Below are 19,837 nucleotides of genomic sequence, written 5' to 3'. Positions count from 1 at the left end.
AATGTTTATTTCTATATACTGTCACTTTATTGTTTATTTGAAAAGTTTTTTCATATTTTTTTATTTGCGAAGTTTATCAGATAATCATTATTTTTATTATTACTATATTATATCCCGCGCAACAAAAAGTGGGTGGAGAGAGCAACAGCCAACTAGCAACCTACGCACTTGCCACATTTACATTTGTCTTGCTCAGTCACTGCCAAGGTTTCATGTTTCGCGCGCGTGTTGAGGGGAAAAAGGTAGCACATGACAAGGAAGAATTGACAACAGCGAGCTGTAAGGTGCGCGCGTAACCCGCCTATATTTTGGCGTTTGCTTTAGTAATATTTTTACAGGTTTACAGTATATGAAAATAGATGACCCAGAAGCTGAAATTGTGGGTTTATAGAAATGGATGGAAGAATGCAGAAAATCTAACGATGTTTGTTCTGGATAGATCTTTCCAGAACAAACATCATATGTTATGCATATGGTTTAGATATTTTGGCAGTAGAGGAAAAGCATACGACGACACTGATGGGTGTACATACTGAAGTTCAACAATGCATTGCAAGCAGACAGACATTCATGAAGCGACTTTTTGTCAACACTGTTTGTAACTTACAAGTGTTCCTTGGAGTTTCCTCAAATCGAAAGTGGTGAATAAATTTATACTATTCTTTTTGAAAGTATGGAATTTCGTATTTAACAAGTTCAGATAATAAACTATAATCTAAAATGGGAAGTTGTTAATATCCCATCAAGCCACAGTTCGTAATTTCGCAATTTGTAACTTTGTATTCCTTGAAGGATTGGATTGTTTAGAAAATCGGGGTCCTTACTATTAAATCATTACTAGGTAATAACAAAGTAGCACATCCTAATTCAATCTTTAGAGTTTATTAACAGATTAAAGTTTACAATTACCTTAAACATATTCTTGCTAAAAAATAACATTTAGCTGAGACGTTGTGATACATAGGATGATACTTCCAATAAGTGCAAAAGAAACATTACATCATTCACATCGTTTCTGTGGTGCATTATTCTTTGGTGGCATTTCCATAACCAATAGTGATCCTCCATTCTTCTCTAATAAATAAACACAAAGTGATGTTATTCTTTATAACATATAGAAATTATAAACTTTGGCATAAATTATCGTTCTATAGGACTGTTTTTCGTCATACATTCTGCTTTTAGAGACAGATTTTTTTCGAAGTCAAACGATTCTAAGGATTTCAAGTACAGTCATCACAGATAGTCGTTAGATACACAACATATTTTACGGATGAAATTTATTACTATTGTTGCAAGTCGTTGAGCTGCATTTTCTTCTCCCCAATCAGAAGCAATCTGTATAACTTTCTAAATCCTCTCAAAGAAGTTCTAAGATAGTATTTGCCCAGGTCTTAAAAATATTTAAAAATATTTTCTTGATATATTCACTTAGTTGATTCAAGAACTTGTTTTAGTCGAGCCATAGTTCACTTAACCATAATGTCTCTTTATCCGTGACAAAATTTCCACACAAAGTTTTTATATTACTCGGCGAACAATTTTAAGAGTAACAAGATAAGGTACCCTTTAAAGTACATTTTAATGAAAATTACATTCCTTCATAACTCCGACATTTTCCATTATTGGTGTTGTAATTCGTGTTCGGGGATGGCCTCCTCCGCCTCTTAGCCATCCCCTGTCCTCTCCAGTGAAAGCAACAGAAATTTTGAAGTCTTGTGCCGAATGATCTTATCAGTTAACATTGTATTCTTTGTGACCAATATTTCAGTTCTCGTAGAGTCCTCGATTATTGATTATAATTCTTCTTCGGGGATGGCCTCCTCCGCCCCTTAGCCATCCCCAGTCCTCTCCAGTGAAAGCAACAGAAATTTTGAAGTCTTCTGCCGAATGATCTTATCAGTTAACATTGTATTCTTTGTGACCAATATTTCAGTTCTCGTAGAGTCCTCGATTATTGATTATAATTCTTCTTCGGGGATGGCCTCCTCCGCCCCTTAGCCATCCCCTGTCCTCTCCAGTGAAAGCAACAGAAATTTTGAAGTCTTCTGCCGAATGATCTTATCAGTTAACATTGTATTCTTTGTGACCAATATTTCAGTTCTCGTAGAGTCCTCGATTTTTGATTATAATTCTTCTTCGGGGATGGCCTCCTCCGCCCCTTAGCCATCCCCTGTCCTCTCCAGTGAAAGCAACAGAAATTTTGAAGTCTTGTGCCGAATGATCTTATCAGTTAACATTGTATTCTTTGTGACCAATATTTCAGTTCTCGTAGAGTCCTCGATTATTGATTATAATTCTTCTTCGGGGATGGCCTCCTCCGCCCCTTAGCCATCCCCTGTCCTCTCCAGTGAAAGCAACAGAAATTTTGAAGTCTTCTGCCGAATGATCTTATCAGTTAACATTGTATTCTTTGTGACCAATATTTCAGTTCTCGTAGAGTCCTCGATTATTGATTATAATTCTTCTTCGGGGATGGCCTCCTCCGCCCCTTAGCCATCCCCTGTCCTCTCCAGTGAAAGCAACAGAAATTTTGAAGTCTTGTGCCGAATGATCTTATCAGTTAACATTGTATTCTTTGTGACCAATATTTCAGTTCTCGTAGAGTCCTCGATTATTGATTATAATTCTTCTTCGGGGATGGCCTTCTCCGTCCCTTAGCCATCCCCTGTCCTCTCCAGTGAAAGCAACACAAATTTTGAAGTCTCGTACCAAATTATGTTATAAACTTGAAATAAGATCTTCATGACTGTGTAAAGGATAGAAAAATTGAAACAATGAATATTTATCTATACAAATGCTGCTTCCTTGCATTGAGAAAATAATTGATATACTTTACAATATAAGTACATATATAAATGTAAGACACAAAAAATGCTAAATATGAAAGTTTTAATGTAATTGTTTAAAATAATTTAAGCAATAATATGTTCCTATACTATCAGTGAAGTATATGGTGTTCCAGTTGTATGATATGTTCTCAGCAAACAAAAGATTTCAAAATATTGTGCTCAGTTTCTTGGGATTCGATGTTGCTAAAGCCAGCTTTCTTAGTAGTTGGCTATATTGTAAAATTTGGTGAGTTCAAGAGATGTCGGTATTTATTTGAACTGGAAGATGAATTTGTATATTTTTAAAGTTGGACGCTAACCTTTTTGAGGTACAACGGCAGCTTGACTACTATGATAAAGGGATATCTCATCATCATGCATAAAGTTGATCTTAGACATGTGCCGTGTTTGGACTAACGTTGTCCTGTTGAAGGGTGGTAGCAGGTTACTGCCTTATGAGAAATAACACATGAAGACGCAGGATGTCTACGACGTACCGTCAGAGATCCCTGAAACACTATCAACGGTAACCTGAAATAACACCCATTTGCTCCCCACACCAGAAGTAACGATTGTTTCTCCAGAACATAGGAGAATGTGTCCTCCATTCTTGACACCGCCACACTCGCAGATGAGATCCTCCGAGATAGTACCGAAACGAGATTTACCGCTGAAAATAATGCAACTTTAATCGTTAGCGGTTTATGCTTTCCAGGTACGGCACCACTCCAAATGCAGCCATGTTCTAGTATTAACGGCAGCCTACGCAAGGGACGATGATTCAGTAGTCTGTCTGCTCCTAGTCTCTGATCAATGATGCGGAATGACACGACGTGTTGTAGTGAGTCCATTACTTGTTCCCGGACGGCAGGCAGGTACTGATGTAAAGGGACTACGATATATTTGACGTACAATACGCGATCCTCCCTTGCTGTAGTCAGACTTGGTGGAGTGGAATTTTGACGACGCGTGAAGAGTCCCGTTGAATCCAACATCGTACCACTGTCAGATCCGAGTGCCTCACATGCTTAAACATTATACGATTCAATCAGCTGGCAGAATATGACCCACAATTAAGCCCTTTCAAAATCTGCGAAGTCCTGGTAATGTTGTTTTACACGAGCACTCTTCATTTTCCGTAGTCTTTCACAGTTACTACTAATCATTCTCTCTGCGCAAGCGCCTTATGTACCCTATCAGGCCTTATAATACGACCACGTGCACCCTAGTAACTATTTCAGCCGTTACAGATCATTGGAACTCTAATCATTTACATGTCTGCTGAAATTACAAAATCACGTGTAAGAAATTACATGAACATTGAATCATTTGTTTGGGGTGCTTAACTTTTTTCGTCAGTGAGTAGTATGCAGATACGCACTCAGGCAAATGGTTTTCAAATGCTGTCTGAAGGAATGAATTAGTCCTAGAAGCGACAGTTCTATTAGCGACAGGAACGGTTATCTGTCCTATGAGCGACCGATTAAATTTGCATTGAGATGATGGAAGATTATATGATTCCCTCTCGTAAAATGTTTTCGTCTGATGCTATAAGCGTCCGAACAACCTTCCTATGAAAAATGAACGTGCCAGTGATACTGTTCGAAAACATATGTTTTCCCTCTATTGTAAGTGCAAATAAATTAATTTTGAAGTTAGATTTGATTAGATAAAACATATTAAATCACTTAACGAGACAACAGGGATATTTCCATGATAAATATAACTAACTAACTAACTAACTCTATGGCCTATGGAACCCGGAGGTTCAGTGCCGCGTTCACAAAAGCTCTCCACTGACTTCTATCCTTAGCTAATTGCATCCAGTTTCTACTTTGTATTCCTATCTCTGCGAGATCCATCTTCATATTGTCCTCCCATCTGCGCCTAGGTCTTCCTAATGGTCGTTTTCCTATGGGTCTACCAGTCAAGACTTTGAAAGCGTTTCTACTTTCTTCCATTCTAGCTACATGACCTGCCCACCTAAGCCTCCTAGACTTGACGACCCTAACAATGTTGGGTAAACCGTATAAACTATGTAGTTCCTCGTTATGAAGCTTCCGCCATTCCCCATTCTCGTTCCTCTTGGGTGCGAATATTCTTCTCAGGATCCTGTTCTCAAATACTTTCAAATGATAAATATATTTTTCGAATGATAAATATATTCCTACGTAATTAATTATTGAAAATTCAATTGTAATATCCCCTTTCTTCAAAAGCTTTGCTTTCTGTATTTAATTTAATTCAAATCTAATTACTCAGTAAGTGAAGCAATATATTTTATTTTGAAAAACTTAAACATGTAACAGTTTCGCCAACTATGTACTTTTAAGACTTCCTAAGATTCTATGAATAAAATTAGAAAAATATTTCAATAATTAAAGACAGTTTTTGAGATCCTGTACATCTGATTGGTTATCTCCTAACCAATCCTACCAATTACAATGCAGTGCACTCTAAAGAATTGAAAAGGCAAATTAGCTCTTTAAATTACCTTGCCCCTGTTGTAAGATACCGAAACTTAAACTAATTGCTTAATTCGCCTTACCCCGTTACTTTGACTTATACATAAAAGTTTGTCGTATAGCAATTTGATATAGTCCCTTATAGCTAGATGAATTGTTAAGTCCTGCGAGAGATCTGTAATTTGTGTAATATTTTCTTCGGATACACCGTGTTTTCATATTTGTTTGATATCCTAAAATGGTGAGTCCTATTTTTCGATTTCTTTCTTATGCCATAAAAATATTCAAGCTAAACTTATGCTACGTATCATTTTCATATGCATATTTAATTACATTAGAATTATAGACAGACGCAGAGCTACTCTACGGAAGTTTTCATAGCATATTTTCTTAGGTTCTAAATAACAGAAGCGTGAAACAAACTAAAGAAGAGGAAATCTTATCTTCTTCCATTATCTTACGTTAGTATGAACGAATCGGTGATTCATAAGCCAGTTAACAGATCGAATCGGTCGCTCATAGGACAGTTAACAGTTCCTGTCGAACATAAGACTGTCGCAAGTAGGACGACACCGAAGGAATACCGAGATCGTGTATATTCATGTTTCATTCCAGTAATTGCTGGCACAGATATACTGTATATTGCTATTCATGATTAAAACCCTGCTCCTACCAGCGTTAACTTAGTTCCGAAATTCATTTCAAACGATTCAGCTGCTTTTCCGTGTTATGAGGCACACATCGTCGAAAATATAAAAATTGTCCCCTAGAAACGGACTTTTATTTCAAAAATCCGTGGCATGTGATCACCTCCATAACGTGAGAGGTTTCTGAGGTAGTATTGAATTTTCTGTATACACTTTTAACTCTTCTCCCCCATTAGGATACGCATTTTAATGGAAGTAATATGATAAAAACCCTAGCCGAGACAAGTGTTATGTTCAAAAATTCATTCCAGACGATTTAGCATTTTTACATGATGATATCACAGGCGACATCACGTCATTAGTATATATTAAGAAAAATATAGAAATTGAGCCGATTGCTCCCTCTAGAAGCAGAATTTCTTTAAAAGTTGGACCATGTTTCTACTTGTTTTTAATAAGCAGTTTATATACCAAGTTTCATCTTCGTAATATGTGTTGACAAGTGAGGTATTTTGACATAGAGGCCTCGGTGACTCAGTGGTAGAGCGTTCGCTTCTGGTGCATGGGATGCTTGGTTCAATCCCAGCTCGCGTCAAGTGAACTTTGTGGTGAACAAACACCGTGTGGGTGGGTTTTATCGGGGTTCTCCCGTTTCGTCCCACTTTCTTCATTCCGCTATTTCATTCATTTCTCATCATTAACGTCTCCTGTGGACGGCATAATTATGGGACGTAAAACTTAATGATTTCATTTCATTTTCTATTTTTCCATAAATTTTAAATTCATCTCCCTTTCCAATGGATATGCGTTTAGTGAAACTGACATATGACAAAAACACGGCTCGAGGACAATGCTATGTATGTGGCGTACATAAAATCATAGGTTACATGCGTAAATCCTGTAGTTTTTGGATTTAACGTATGACTTTATGTAACATCATCTTGCAGCAAAGTATAACTAAAAACGTGTGTTTTATAACACTTTCCGTATACGTATTCGACCTATACGTAATTTCCGTATGAAAGAAAGAACTGTAAATAGGTAGTAAGGATATCACATATAGATGAACGTATATAACATATAGCTGACGTACGTAACATACGTATACATACGTGTGTAATATACGGAAGATTCTTAGATATCAGACATCCTGAAGCGGCATGACGTAACATCTAAGCGAGAAAAAGGCAGTACGTATGTAGTATATGGATAACGTATGCTCCCTACAGATTTCCGTAGTAAACATACGGATTTGTACAGCCACCAGCAAAAGTATCTCCCCCTAAAGTATCCCATTACTTGGAGCCCAGATAATTTGCAGTTGTGAGAAAGCCTGGGCAGATGCAACCCAACTTACACGTAACTTCTCTCCGCACTGACAGCAGTTGGTAGCCTTGAGCAAGGTGTTTATGCAGGTAAAATTGTGAAATAAGTGACTAACGAAACAGCTCTCCATTCTAAGATGACGTATAAGAAGAGAATTCTGGTATAAGAAGACGTTCCTAATGTGCGTGTCACAATGACTTATTCAAAAACAAGTTATATTGACCTTCGTCAATGAGGAAAATAACACGAACGTTCATTGTTGAGTTGATTTTAGTTTAGCGTCCCTTTCAGCAGCGAGGCTATATGAAACGTAGACCTATTGATTAACGTGGAATCCGAACCACATGAGCTCCCGCCGGGAATCGAAACCGGGTCTCCCACGCCAAATCGAACGTTCATCAAGTTGAGGCTATCTCATAGTTTTTAACGATGGTCCCTATTTACATTACTGCTATTCTTCCTTACCTTAACTTCTAATTTCTAAAGAAGAAAACACAGCAGGCATTATTTTTGCATTCTTTGAATTGCATCAACTTTGTAGGAATAGAAAGTTCTGTTTTTATCTTCCGTAACTACTGGTTTATTTTCTTTTCTTTGTATTAGCAATTGTTAGCAGAGTGGTAAAACATAAAACTCGTATGGCAGAGACCCGTGTTCGAATCCCGTCGTGGCAATATTTTTTTCTTTTATGGAAGATATTGTTTACGTAATTAGTATTGTAATTCTGTTATTCCTTTATTATTATTATTATTATTATTATTATTATTATTATTATTATTATTATTATTATTATTATTATTATTATTATTATTATTATTATTATTAAGTATACTATTACACTAGTATATGCTCAAATCATTTTAGAAAATGATAAATTTGTTTTGTAAGGTACGAGAGGAGGGTGGTCCGTAGAACATTGAATCATTACCTTATAGGACCCATACACTATCAGTTTTAACTGATCAGTCTAACTCAGCTAGAAACTGACTTAACCGATCGTACGATGAACTGAACTGATAGTGTATAGAGAACCGTCAGTTAATCGAGTTCAGTCCTTCAGTTCCTTCAGTTCAGTTGCTTTAGTTTCATCAGATGTTCTGCGGACTGCACTTCTATGTTCCTTGAAATACCAAAGCTTTGGAACGTACACTTCCTTACCTCCAGTCAACGATTTCTTGGATTCGTTCACTTTCCACAGTTCCTTCCTAAATGTCAACCGTAGGTTATTTATTTATTTTTTAAATAACAGTCTCGTGTGTCGCTTGGGGTTCCAACTCTTTTAATTTTGTAAGTAACACACGCCTCCCCTCTTTTATACCTATTCGCATAATGCACATGTTGCATATTCCAAAGTTCAGGATGAGCCACAACCCTCACTAGAGCGATGATCGAGAAGGACGTGATATGAGCACGGTAGGCTTCAATAAAAGTCAACAATGCTCCACTTTTACTACCTGCCATGATGATAGAACCTAAACTGAGAGAACTGAACTGAGATAACGGTATATTTATTTCAGTTAATAGCACAGTTATCGTAGCAAAAGACGATTCGTTTGTTCATTAAAAATAACCGTTCTTCAGTCCAAATAACCGGATGAAGAGCTGACTGAACTGAACGAATTCCTTCAGTTCGCACAGTTTTTTCCTTCAGTTCTGACGTCACGATCAGGTTTTCCTTCGGTTAACCCTTGTACGTCCCTCGATTTTTGCATACACATAAGTTCCTCTGGGTCAAAATGGACCCATTCATTTTTTTATGTTTCAATTTGTAGTTTACACTACATTTGTACATGCAATAGCGTTGTGACTGGTTTGTGTCAAATATAACAAAAGATGGGTCAAATCTAGACAAGCGTCACTGTTTGGGGGATGTCCTCGGCCCCCTATATTTTTAAATACATGATATATTTTCCGGTCGTCCTCAAATATTTAGAAATAATTGTACAATTGTTTTATTATTCAACGAAATTTAACATGCCAGAGATGTCCTTACATCTAGAACACTAAAACATCACACACACACACACACAAACACACACACACACACATATATATATATATATATATATATATATATATATATATATATATATATATATATATATATATATATATATTATACTTTTGACTTCTGTTGCAAGCAGGTTTTATTTAGGTTACTTTTGGTTAGGTTAGGTCATGCATTCCTGTTAACTTTTATTGAAAAGCTCTGAGAACAAAATCCACGTAAGTGGTTGTTTTCTTTTATGCTACTTGAAACATGTGAACACCCATTTTACTGTTTTTAACATTGCTCACAAATCTCGATTGGAATGTCTTTTACAGATAAATTTGTTTCACAAACTGTAATCGACTTATTTTTGTCGTCTGTTCCCTTTCACGTGTGGCAATACCCCTTTTCCTCAGAACATCAGGGCTACTCGTCCTTTGATGAACACACTCCTCCTGTGTCTCTCCACGGAGTGATCGTACGATTTCTTGGGTTGCACTTTTCTTAGCACATTTTTGTTTGTTTTATGTAGTTTTCAGTTGAGTTGATTTTAGTTTAGCGTCCCTTTGAGCAGTAAGACTATATGAGACGTGGACCTAGTGATTAGCGTGGAATCCGAACCACATGAGCTCCCGCCAGGAATCGAACCCGGGTGTCCCACGCCAAAGGCGCAACCGCTTAGCCACGGGGGAGATCTTGATGCAGTTTTCAATCAGAGCTTTCCGAAGAATTTTCATCAGACAGGGAAGACGAAGACAAAGAATCCTGCACTGATAATTGATCCTCCGTTTCAGATGTCAGTTCATCGTCAGAAAAAGTAAGAAAGTTTTGAATTCTTCTGGTGTCAAAGCAGTCATTTTGGACACCAAAATGGTCTGTAATTATTGCACAACGAGGAAACAAGCAATACTACGAATAAAAACTTATCCAAAATGAACCTAAACAATGTTGCCAATACAAGGTATCTGAAAGAAACTAAACAACTTTGCCAGTACAGTATACTGGAGAAACTAAATTATTTTCGGACAGTGCAATAACTAATAATAATAATAATAATAATAATAATAATAATAATAATAATAATAATAATAATCATTTTTGCATTGTTTTGTGGATGTATTATCAGAAATCCATTCAATAATGATTTTTCAGTCACTTAAATATTCATTGAACTAATGGGTCTAAATGGACCCGAGAAACTTATGTGTTAGTTTTTCTACTCTGACGTAACAGGATGGAGATTTGAATCGAGTAAAATAACTAAAAGTCACGAAGCATGATGATCACAGCTTACATAGGGTCCGAGATAATCAAGTTGAAAAATCGCTTTGGGTCAAAATGGACCCGAGGGACGTAAGAAGGTCAAGCTTATAGCATATGGGTCCCTTTAGATCGCTTTATCCTGCAAGCAGGATCAGTGGATGAAGACGAAAGGAACTCTTTTTGAACGGAGAAAAAAATAAAGAAATGAAGATATGTATGTCTATTTAAATCATATTTGAACGGGTGAAAGTTAAAGAGGAGTATAAGTCATATTTTCATGTCTAACTAATGCTACTTTTCTGATAAACAAAATAGATGTTTCTTTTATCACTAGAACTTTCCTGTTTAAATCTGCCATCTTTCAGAATGAAGTCCTGATTTACTTCATACTATTTTCTGTTAACAGTTTGGCCTACCTACATCTGCTTTTTTTTTTTTTTTTTTTTTTTTTTTTTTTTTTTTTTTTTTTACAAAATGACTTACATTACTTTAACTTTTATCTGTCCATTTAGTACCGTTTTTAGATTAAATAAACTGAATAGTGCTTTTTAACAATCTATCTATACAAATAAAAATGGAAGTGACTGTGTTTGTGACTTAATAACTCTTGCACTACCCAACAGATCTCGATCAAATATTCAACATAGATGAGGCTCGGACATGGGACAGCATTTGTCATTTCACTTTGATTGTACAACTTAGGGAAGGGGTACGGGGGAGATATATAAAAATGATTGAAAATGACCGATGTTAGTGTCGAATTCATAGTTTTCGGTGTCGCTGAGATGAACAGTGACACTTACGATGCTATGTAAATCAAATTCAGCCCCGCAACTTGAGGAGAGGGAGGGAAGATGTTTAAAAATGATCGAAAATTACATTAGATAGTCATGATATTAGAAAGCACTTCAGTAATAGTAAAAAGGACTGACTAACGGAACAGATTACTAATATCTTTCTTATTTTAACCCAGTGAATCGAGTAATTGACGCTAGTAAAATAATAAATAAATAAATAGACCATTTGTGGGGACAATTTGTCAATGTAGACTGAAAGCCTGAAATTCTTGGTATTTCTCAAACAGATAGCAAACTTCTTTGACATGTTAATCTACTGTGCAAAATTAACAAGGAAAATTGAAGTAAAGATTTATTTTTTACATTAATTTTTCTACTTACAGTAATGTAATCTCTCATAATGAAAATATAATTCTCATAACTATAACCTGAGCTTACCTTGTACACTGTTTGATTTCAAATTTTAATGTATCGTATCTACAATACCATTCAATTGTTACTAGTTTCATAACAATACTCCATGTAAAATATTTAGTATAATAATTTACAAGGATTGTTTAATATAATAATACTACAAGAACTGTTTAATACTATTACAGCTTTATGTAGCTAATAAATTTTATATCACTAATAAATATAACATTTACTTGCCCATTACATGTTAATTAGTAACCCTTTTAGCTCGATGCAGAAACATACGACACATTTTGCTATTAATTTCTTTCAAATTCGTGTGAAAATACGCTAAACAACATCAAGAATAGCCACGTCTTTTAATAGAAGCTGGTTTCATGATCATTGGGATTAATTACACCTCACCCAGCCCACTCAATTCTTAAACCCAAAATTTCTGAACACCTGTCAGGAACTAAGCAAACGTTCTGAAGCTGAGAATCCGGAGGGGACAAGGGCGCCCATGTTGTGGTTTCCAAGGGGGGAGCAAGCATAAGCGACGTTTCAAAAATAGTTTCAAATTTTGCTGTAACTAATGTAAAAACTCTATTGGCTTTTCGATATTCTGAAGTACAATTTCCTCTAAGGGAGGCGAGCGCCCCACCCTGTCCCCTCTGATGGGCGCCCTTGGGAGCGGATATCCTTCAACATCTTCGCTGAACAAACTGAGTACTGCATTGCATGAAGGTATGTTACAGCGTCCCTGTGAAAATCATTCATGATTTATAAGCCTTCATTTTACATTTTACATTTTACATTTACTTGAATGGTGAAAAGTTCTTTCCAAACGAGAAAGCAAGTTTGTACCTTATCAGCTGTCAAACGCATTTCCTTGTCATTGTATTCTGCCCAAACAAATAGCTCACAGATGAACTTCATTCTGTTGCGAAATGCACGCCGTATTTTAAAGAGCTTTCAAACAAGAAAAGTAATAATTTGTACTTAGCTCCCCCTAATATTGCCACAATGAAAAAAAAAGTAAAGGTGAACATAAAACATCAATTATAACAAACGTCTGGACAAATTTTGGAATACAAAAAATAAATAGTTTTCACTATACTTTCGACAGAAAGATGCCATGTTACTGTATAGAGACGTGTATTCTTCAGACACTTAATTCCAGAAAACCACTTCTCGTAAGCTATTACGGTTTTTATTTTATGGCTATCAACTTTAAAGCCGAAAGTGTTTGAATTTCTGTATCTTCCGGTGTTACTACAAAAATGAGAGTGGAGATTGAATACATTCTTGGAGTGCTTAATTGATTGCAGGAAAAAGTTTCTTGCTATAGCCGTTTAATTCAATAACAATCAACGTTGAAACCGGAAATGGTTGATTTCAACAGGCACGTAGCCAAGGGGGGGTCCGGGGAGTCCGGACCCCCCCTTCGAGACCAGAAATGAAAAATTAAGGAAGGATAAAAAAATGAAATGACAAAAAGAAGGATCAGCGTTAAAAATTAAAAAGAAAACTACAGGAACCTTTTGTTTACTCTTTCTTACGAAGAGATTTGTATTGCTTGCAATATGGTGGCGAGGTAAGCGAGGTATTCTGGAAGAGTCAGGGAATTTGAATTTTCAAGAAAAGTTATGGAATTCTCAGAATTCCTGCTACTAGTCAGGGAGATTTCAAGCTTTCGAAAGCATAAGTGCCGTTGTGTAACAGCGTGGAAATTTTTAATCATAACTTTTCGTCATCGCATCCTTGCAGTATCAAACATGTTATTTTAAGGACAATTTTCTGTTGCTCCTTTAACCTGTCATTTGGAACCGACAGGGGTTGGCGGAATAATAAAAACAAAAAATTATGTTGAAAGAAAGTTCTGTTAGCATTTGATTCAACACAGAAAGGAACGCATATATTGTAAAACTAGTTGAATATACACATGCTTCGCACAGGGGCTGTATTTGGAAGTCAACGCCTGTGGGAGTATCACCATTGATCTCAGCGACCGCGAAAACTATGGATTTGATAATAATATCGGTCTTTTTGGGCTATTTTTTTTTTACATGTCTCGGTATCCACCCCCCGCTGACTCTCGATCCGCATACTTGCAAGTCATCGCTAATGGAAATGTCACCATTGATTTCAGCGACCGCGAAAACTATGGATTTGACACTAATATCGGTCATTTTGGATTACTTTTATATGTCGTGGTATCTCAACCCCATTCCGGTGACCCCCGGCCCGGAACCGAATAGCGTGAATTTGGAAGTTAATGCGACTGGAGTTCACCATTGATTTCAGCGACCGCGAAAATATGAATTCGACACTAATAGCTCAAGTGGTAGACCGTTGGCTTCGCATTCTGAGGTCGTGGCTTCAAATCCCGCTGCCTGCCATCCTGACTGAAGTTTTCCAGGGTTTCCCTCAGTCCTACCAGGTAAATGCCGGGATGGTATCTACTAAACAGGCCCTAGCCGATACCTTCCCAATTCCTTTCCATTGTTGATGTTGGATAATCAATGTAAAATGGCCTCTGAGCTGTATCTGGTGATTGTTAAATAAATAAATAAATAAATAAATAAATATCGGTCATTTTCTACTACTTTTACATGTCCCGATAAACGCCCCCCTGAGACCCCCTGGTTCGAATTTCTACAAAAACGTTTAACTCTGATCTGGAGCCTGGACCAAGGTATTCGTGACTAAAATTTGGTAACTCTCGGCCAATTTGTCTGGTTCCCAAGCCGGTTCCAGTAAACGGCCCCCTGAGACCCCACTGTTTCGAAATTAAAGAAAACGGTTCGTCTTGATCTGGGGCCTGGGCCAAGGTACCCCTGACCGAAATTTGGTAACTCTCGGTCCACTCGTCTGGTCCCCAGGCCGCACATAGACAAACAGACAGACAGACAAACACACAAAAAACTCTTTATTTTATTTATATTAGAAGATAGTTTACAAGACAGTATTCAGTATGTACTTTTTATAATATCTAATTGAGGTCATAACAAAAGGAAAATTGTTATATTTGAATAAACAGAAGAACGTAAATATTGCAAAATATTTTTCAATACTTTTTTTTATCATTTTGCTCGAAATTTCTTCATAGTTTGTTATTAAAATACTTGCCAACATATCCTCATTTTATTGTCCTAACAAACCAATATATGTTGATAGTAAAGTAGTTTAGATTGATCGAGCTTCTGGGCCTTCAGAATTTAATGTCACTCCCCCCCCCCCCCCCCCGTTAAGAAATCCTGTAGGAACGAACCAATATATATTCCAGTAAAATAGTTTAGAATGATCCAGCCCCTTTTGTGATGACCACAGTATTTCATGTCACGGACCCCCCCCCTTCACGAAATCCTGGCTACGTGCCTGATTTCAACCACTTACGCTTTTAGTAGACAGCCTGAGATGGAACATGCTTTGAGCCACTTTAGTTGATTACAGAAAAAAAGTATTGCTATCTATTGCAGATTTAATTCTATGGCGATTAACTTTAAACCGGAAGTATGATTTTATACCACTTCCGGTTTGAATAGGGAGTTAAGAAATAAAATTGCACTTATTTCTGGAGCGCTAAATCGATTCCGAAAAACCACTTTTCTTTATCTTTATCATTTTTCTTCTATAGGGTATTACAAAAATGCCGTCACAATATTTTGGGAACAGGTTCCTTACAGCAAAGAATGCTTCAGTACTTGCAAACCAATGTTTGGAAAGGTAGGTGGAGAGTGATCAAGTACTTAAAAACAGTCTTCCCAAAAATTATTGTGCAAGTACCGAAGGTAGTGAAAGATATATATTTGGATATTTCACATAGTAGTTCGCTCAGTGATGTCTTGATCCGACCACGGTCGGTCCTATAGTAGTAGAACTATGGACCTTTGAAGATAGATTTTTCACGTTTTCGGCACCCTGTAACTACCAAACTATGTATTTCCGACTACAGGTCCATACGAATTTGTTTTTCTTTATTTTCATGTGAAGAATTTATTCCCAAAACATTGTGACAAATTTTTGCAACACCCTATATATAGATGAATTTTCAAATCGAAAGTTATAATGCATTTCAACCACTTATGCTTTTAGTAGAGAATTAAGGATGGTCACACAATGTATTAATAGAATGCTTAATCGATTGCAAAAACCCGAATCTTTCTATCTATTACCGTTTTGGCTCCACAGTGATCAACATTAAAACCGGAAATCGTTAATTCTGGTTGTTTTGGTTTCGAATATCGGGTCCAAAAACAAACTCGATTCCTTACTTTCCCCTACACTTCAAACAAGTTTGATGATTAATTAGGTAGTTCTCAAAAAATTTTTTTCTCCCGGAGACAGACAGACACGGTAGATATACAGGGTGGATCTGAAGCATGTGCACAAACTGTGGGAGGTGATTCGTGACATCGAAAGAAGATAAGAAGTCCTTTTGCATGTTTTCGAATTCCGCATCGTGTATGAATGAAAGGGGTGCCAAGTTGGAATCGAAACTCGAATCCTGACCATTGGAACAGAATAGAAATATGTGCACAAGTTGGCATCCCTGTCACTTGATACACGACGCAGAAATCCACAACATGCAACAGGACTTTTTGTCTTCTTTAGGTGTCACGAATCACCTCTCGAAGTATGTGCACATCTTTCTGTTGCGTTACAATAATCACGATTCGATTTTCGATTCGAAGTTGGCACCCCTGTCACTCTTATACTACGCGGAATTCGACAATATGCAAAAGGACTTTTTGCCTTTGATGTCACGAATCACCTCCTGAAGTTTGTGCACATCTTTCAAGTTCACCCTGTATATAGATAGATAGATAGATAGATATAGATATAGATATAGATATAGATATAGATATAGATATAGATATAGATATAGATATAGATATAGATATAGATATAAATACTAACAATATTGTAAAATTTCTATTGCTGTTCACATAAATATAATTGATGTCTCACCAATAACGACAATTGATTCTTTTAACAGAACTAATTAAAAGTCAATAACAAAGGTATAGATTTTTATCAGGTGGTACTAGCTTTTAATTTGCATTTGACAAAAACAATATATCCATGCGACTAAAGCCAACAAACGATGTCGGTGGGTGGTAGAATAGATCTCATATGCAAACCGAGATATTGAAATACATGCATGCATGCATAACCTCTTGAACACGAATATTTAATTCTTTTGAATATTTTTTTTTTTTTTTAACTCTGTGGCTTTCATTCCTCGAATTGCTTTTCGCTCCCATAAACTTTGCATCAGAAAATTTCAATATTCAGTGAGGTAGCTTCTACATTTCGAATGCACTGACAGGTACAGTAATAGATATGGGAAAAATATACTCTGTATGGATGTTTGTGTGAGTATTGATCAACTGTGTTTCCACTTACTGCTTCTCCCTCTCTTCCCCCCCCCTCAAAAAAACTCCATCTAACAAAATAACGACCTTCATTTGTTGCTTTTTATGCGGTGCCTGTGTTTACCTCCATACGTGCAATTCATGATTTATTAACAGGTAACCAACAACGGTACACAAATCAGAACCACAAACATTAAATTTCACAATTTAATCACACGTTATATTATTATTATTATTATTATTATTATTATTATTATTATTATTATTATTATTATTATTATTATTATTATTATTATTATTATTATTATTATTATTAAGAATCCTCGTTCTTCGCACGGAAAGAATAAGTTATATGAAAAAACAATTGAGATTTGATATATTCAGATTTCAACATACTTGTTGATTCAGTTTCGAATTCATTGCAGTTATATAAATGGTTATCCTTCGAAGTCATATTTCGTAAAACTCCATCTTGTTGTAAGTATAGAGTTTAGTGCATTCCTCGTCGAATGACTAAATTCTTTAAATTCTGATTTCCTAGGAATAGGAATAGGATTTCTCGTTCACAAAGGAATAATATCAGCAAATAAACGGGTTGAATTTGTTACTGACAGACTTTCTCTTATTACTCTTAAGGGCCGGTGGTGTGATATTATTGTTTTAAATGCACATGCTTCAACAGAAGAAAAGGATGACGATATAAAAGACAGTTTTTACGAAGATGTAGAACGGGTATTTGGCCAACTTCCGCGATACCATATGAAAATATTATTAGAAGATTTCAATGAAGGTAGAACGAGAGGATATTTTCAAACCGATTATAGGGAATGAAAGTACATAAGGATAGTAATGACAACAGCGTTAGATTCGTGAACTTTGGAACATCCTAAAACCTTGTCGTGGAGAGTACCAAGATTCCCACATCTCGACGTTCATAAATACACTTAGACCTCATACGCATAATCAAATTGATCACGTTTTAGTAAATAAAAGAAGACAGTCTAGAATAATTGATGTTTGGTCGTTCAGAGAAACTGATTGTGATACTGATCACTACCTAATAGCAGCGATAATAAGAGAGAGGTTATCTATGAAATAAGGGAAATATTCAATGTCTGGAAACGGAGAGGTTTAATTTAAAGAAATCAGGAAGTGCGACGAAAAGGGAGAACCCCGAGAAAACCCACAAGCACGGCGTTTGTCTACCACAAAGTCTACACGGCACGAGCTTGGATCGAACCTGGGACCTCAAGCACCGGAGGTGAATACTACCACTTTTTTTCAATTTATATAGGATTTAAGTTATTTCAGTCTTAACAGTATTAAAATATTACAAAATGGAATGATATCCAATAACATTTCTTTGTTTATTTAGGTGAAATATGCTTGAATATTCAATTTCTTTTTTCTTCCATACGTTTTACATCATATATCGACACATCTGAACGTCCAAAACAATGAAATGGAGAAAAAAAAAAGAATGACAACCTACCAATCTTCAAAAACGTTATACATAAATCCCAACCCAGAGCAGAAGAAAGAAAACACCGAAACCAGAGAAAATAGCCGCAACGAAAGACACCAACAGTTCTTTGAATATGTCTCTTGTGAACTTTGTGCTAGTCACTTCATACACGAAAAACCAGGCGGTGAAAACCACTCCTATCCCCAATAACACTACAGTTAAATGAGGGAATACTGCAGGATTCACAGGGGAAACATAACAACTCATTGATTCCAGCTCCATCATTAATTTCTTCAGTTACCGGTACCACATATAATCAACTTCCACGCTGTCATTAGTTATAGGCGCAGTGTCCCCACTGAACCACCGCGTCCCCGATGAAAAATGAAATACTGTAAGTGCAAAAGGAAGTGGATTTTTGTTCAAGATCAAGCAATTAGAATCTGTTTCTCTTCTCAAAATGCTCATTGTTATATTTGAGAGAATTGAACCACTGAACAGCACCTGGCAGAGAATATCATTCTATCTATTAATACATGAAAGTAAACAGAGTATAGGTGTTTTGTTAGGTTCTCTGAAACTACAAAATACTGTAGTGGGTGCATAATAATAATCCGTATGCACGTGTTATAGTGTAATTTTGTAAGAATATTTCTTTGAATAACGTGGAGTTTACAGTTTTACGGTTTAATTGTTTAATAGCCTCTGCGTCCTTGATGCTTTAACGTTTTTTTCTTTTTTTTTTTTTTTTAGAAGGATCGCCTCAGTTTCGGAACCAACAGTTAGTTGGATTTATTAAAAAACATAAAAGTAAAATATGAGAGCTTGAGATTTATGTTATAAGTACCGAAGCGTGAGAACCCATTGAAAAAAATTAAAAGTCGGCGCCTATGTCATAGTAGATGATCATTTAACACATCATTAACAACGACCGTGGTGTGCTGCATACTCTTCCATCAGCGGTGGATCCAGGAGGAGTGATCGGGGCGATCGCCCCCCCCCCAGAAGAGGGAACTTTCTTATTTTATATATACGCTCGTATAAATAAAACCCATCCCAAAGTTTGGAGCCCTTAAGAGTAGCAGTATGACAACCCACCGCCCCCCCAGAAGTCGGTCCTGGATCCGCCCCTGTCTTCCATAGTATTAACATTTCATAAATCTACGCGTTGCAAACTACAGATATTTCCATTATTTTCATAACTATATATATATAAAGTTGGAAATTCTATCTCTTACGTTTGATTAAACTGTCATGTGTATATCACGTGAAGGAGTTT

General features: G+C 36.4%; 1 pseudogene; it reads right to left on the bottom strand.

Moving 5' to 3' along the window:
* Positions 1–18,586: 18,586 nt before the first annotated feature.
* LOC145665716 (dolichyl-diphosphooligosaccharide--protein glycosyltransferase subunit TMEM258 pseudogene) lies at positions 18,587–18,904 on the bottom strand (annotated as a pseudogene).
* Between the last annotated feature and the right edge of the window lie 933 nt (positions 18,905–19,837).

The sequence above is a fragment of the Thermobia domestica genome, chromosome 12, assembly GCF_964235325.1.
Source record: "Thermobia domestica chromosome 12, izTheDome1.hap1.1, whole genome shotgun sequence".
NCBI lineage: Eukaryota > Metazoa > Arthropoda > Insecta > Zygentoma > Lepismatidae > Thermobia > Thermobia domestica.
Note: the sequence above shows the minus strand (reverse complement) of the source record. Positions and strands in the feature narration are given on the sequence as shown.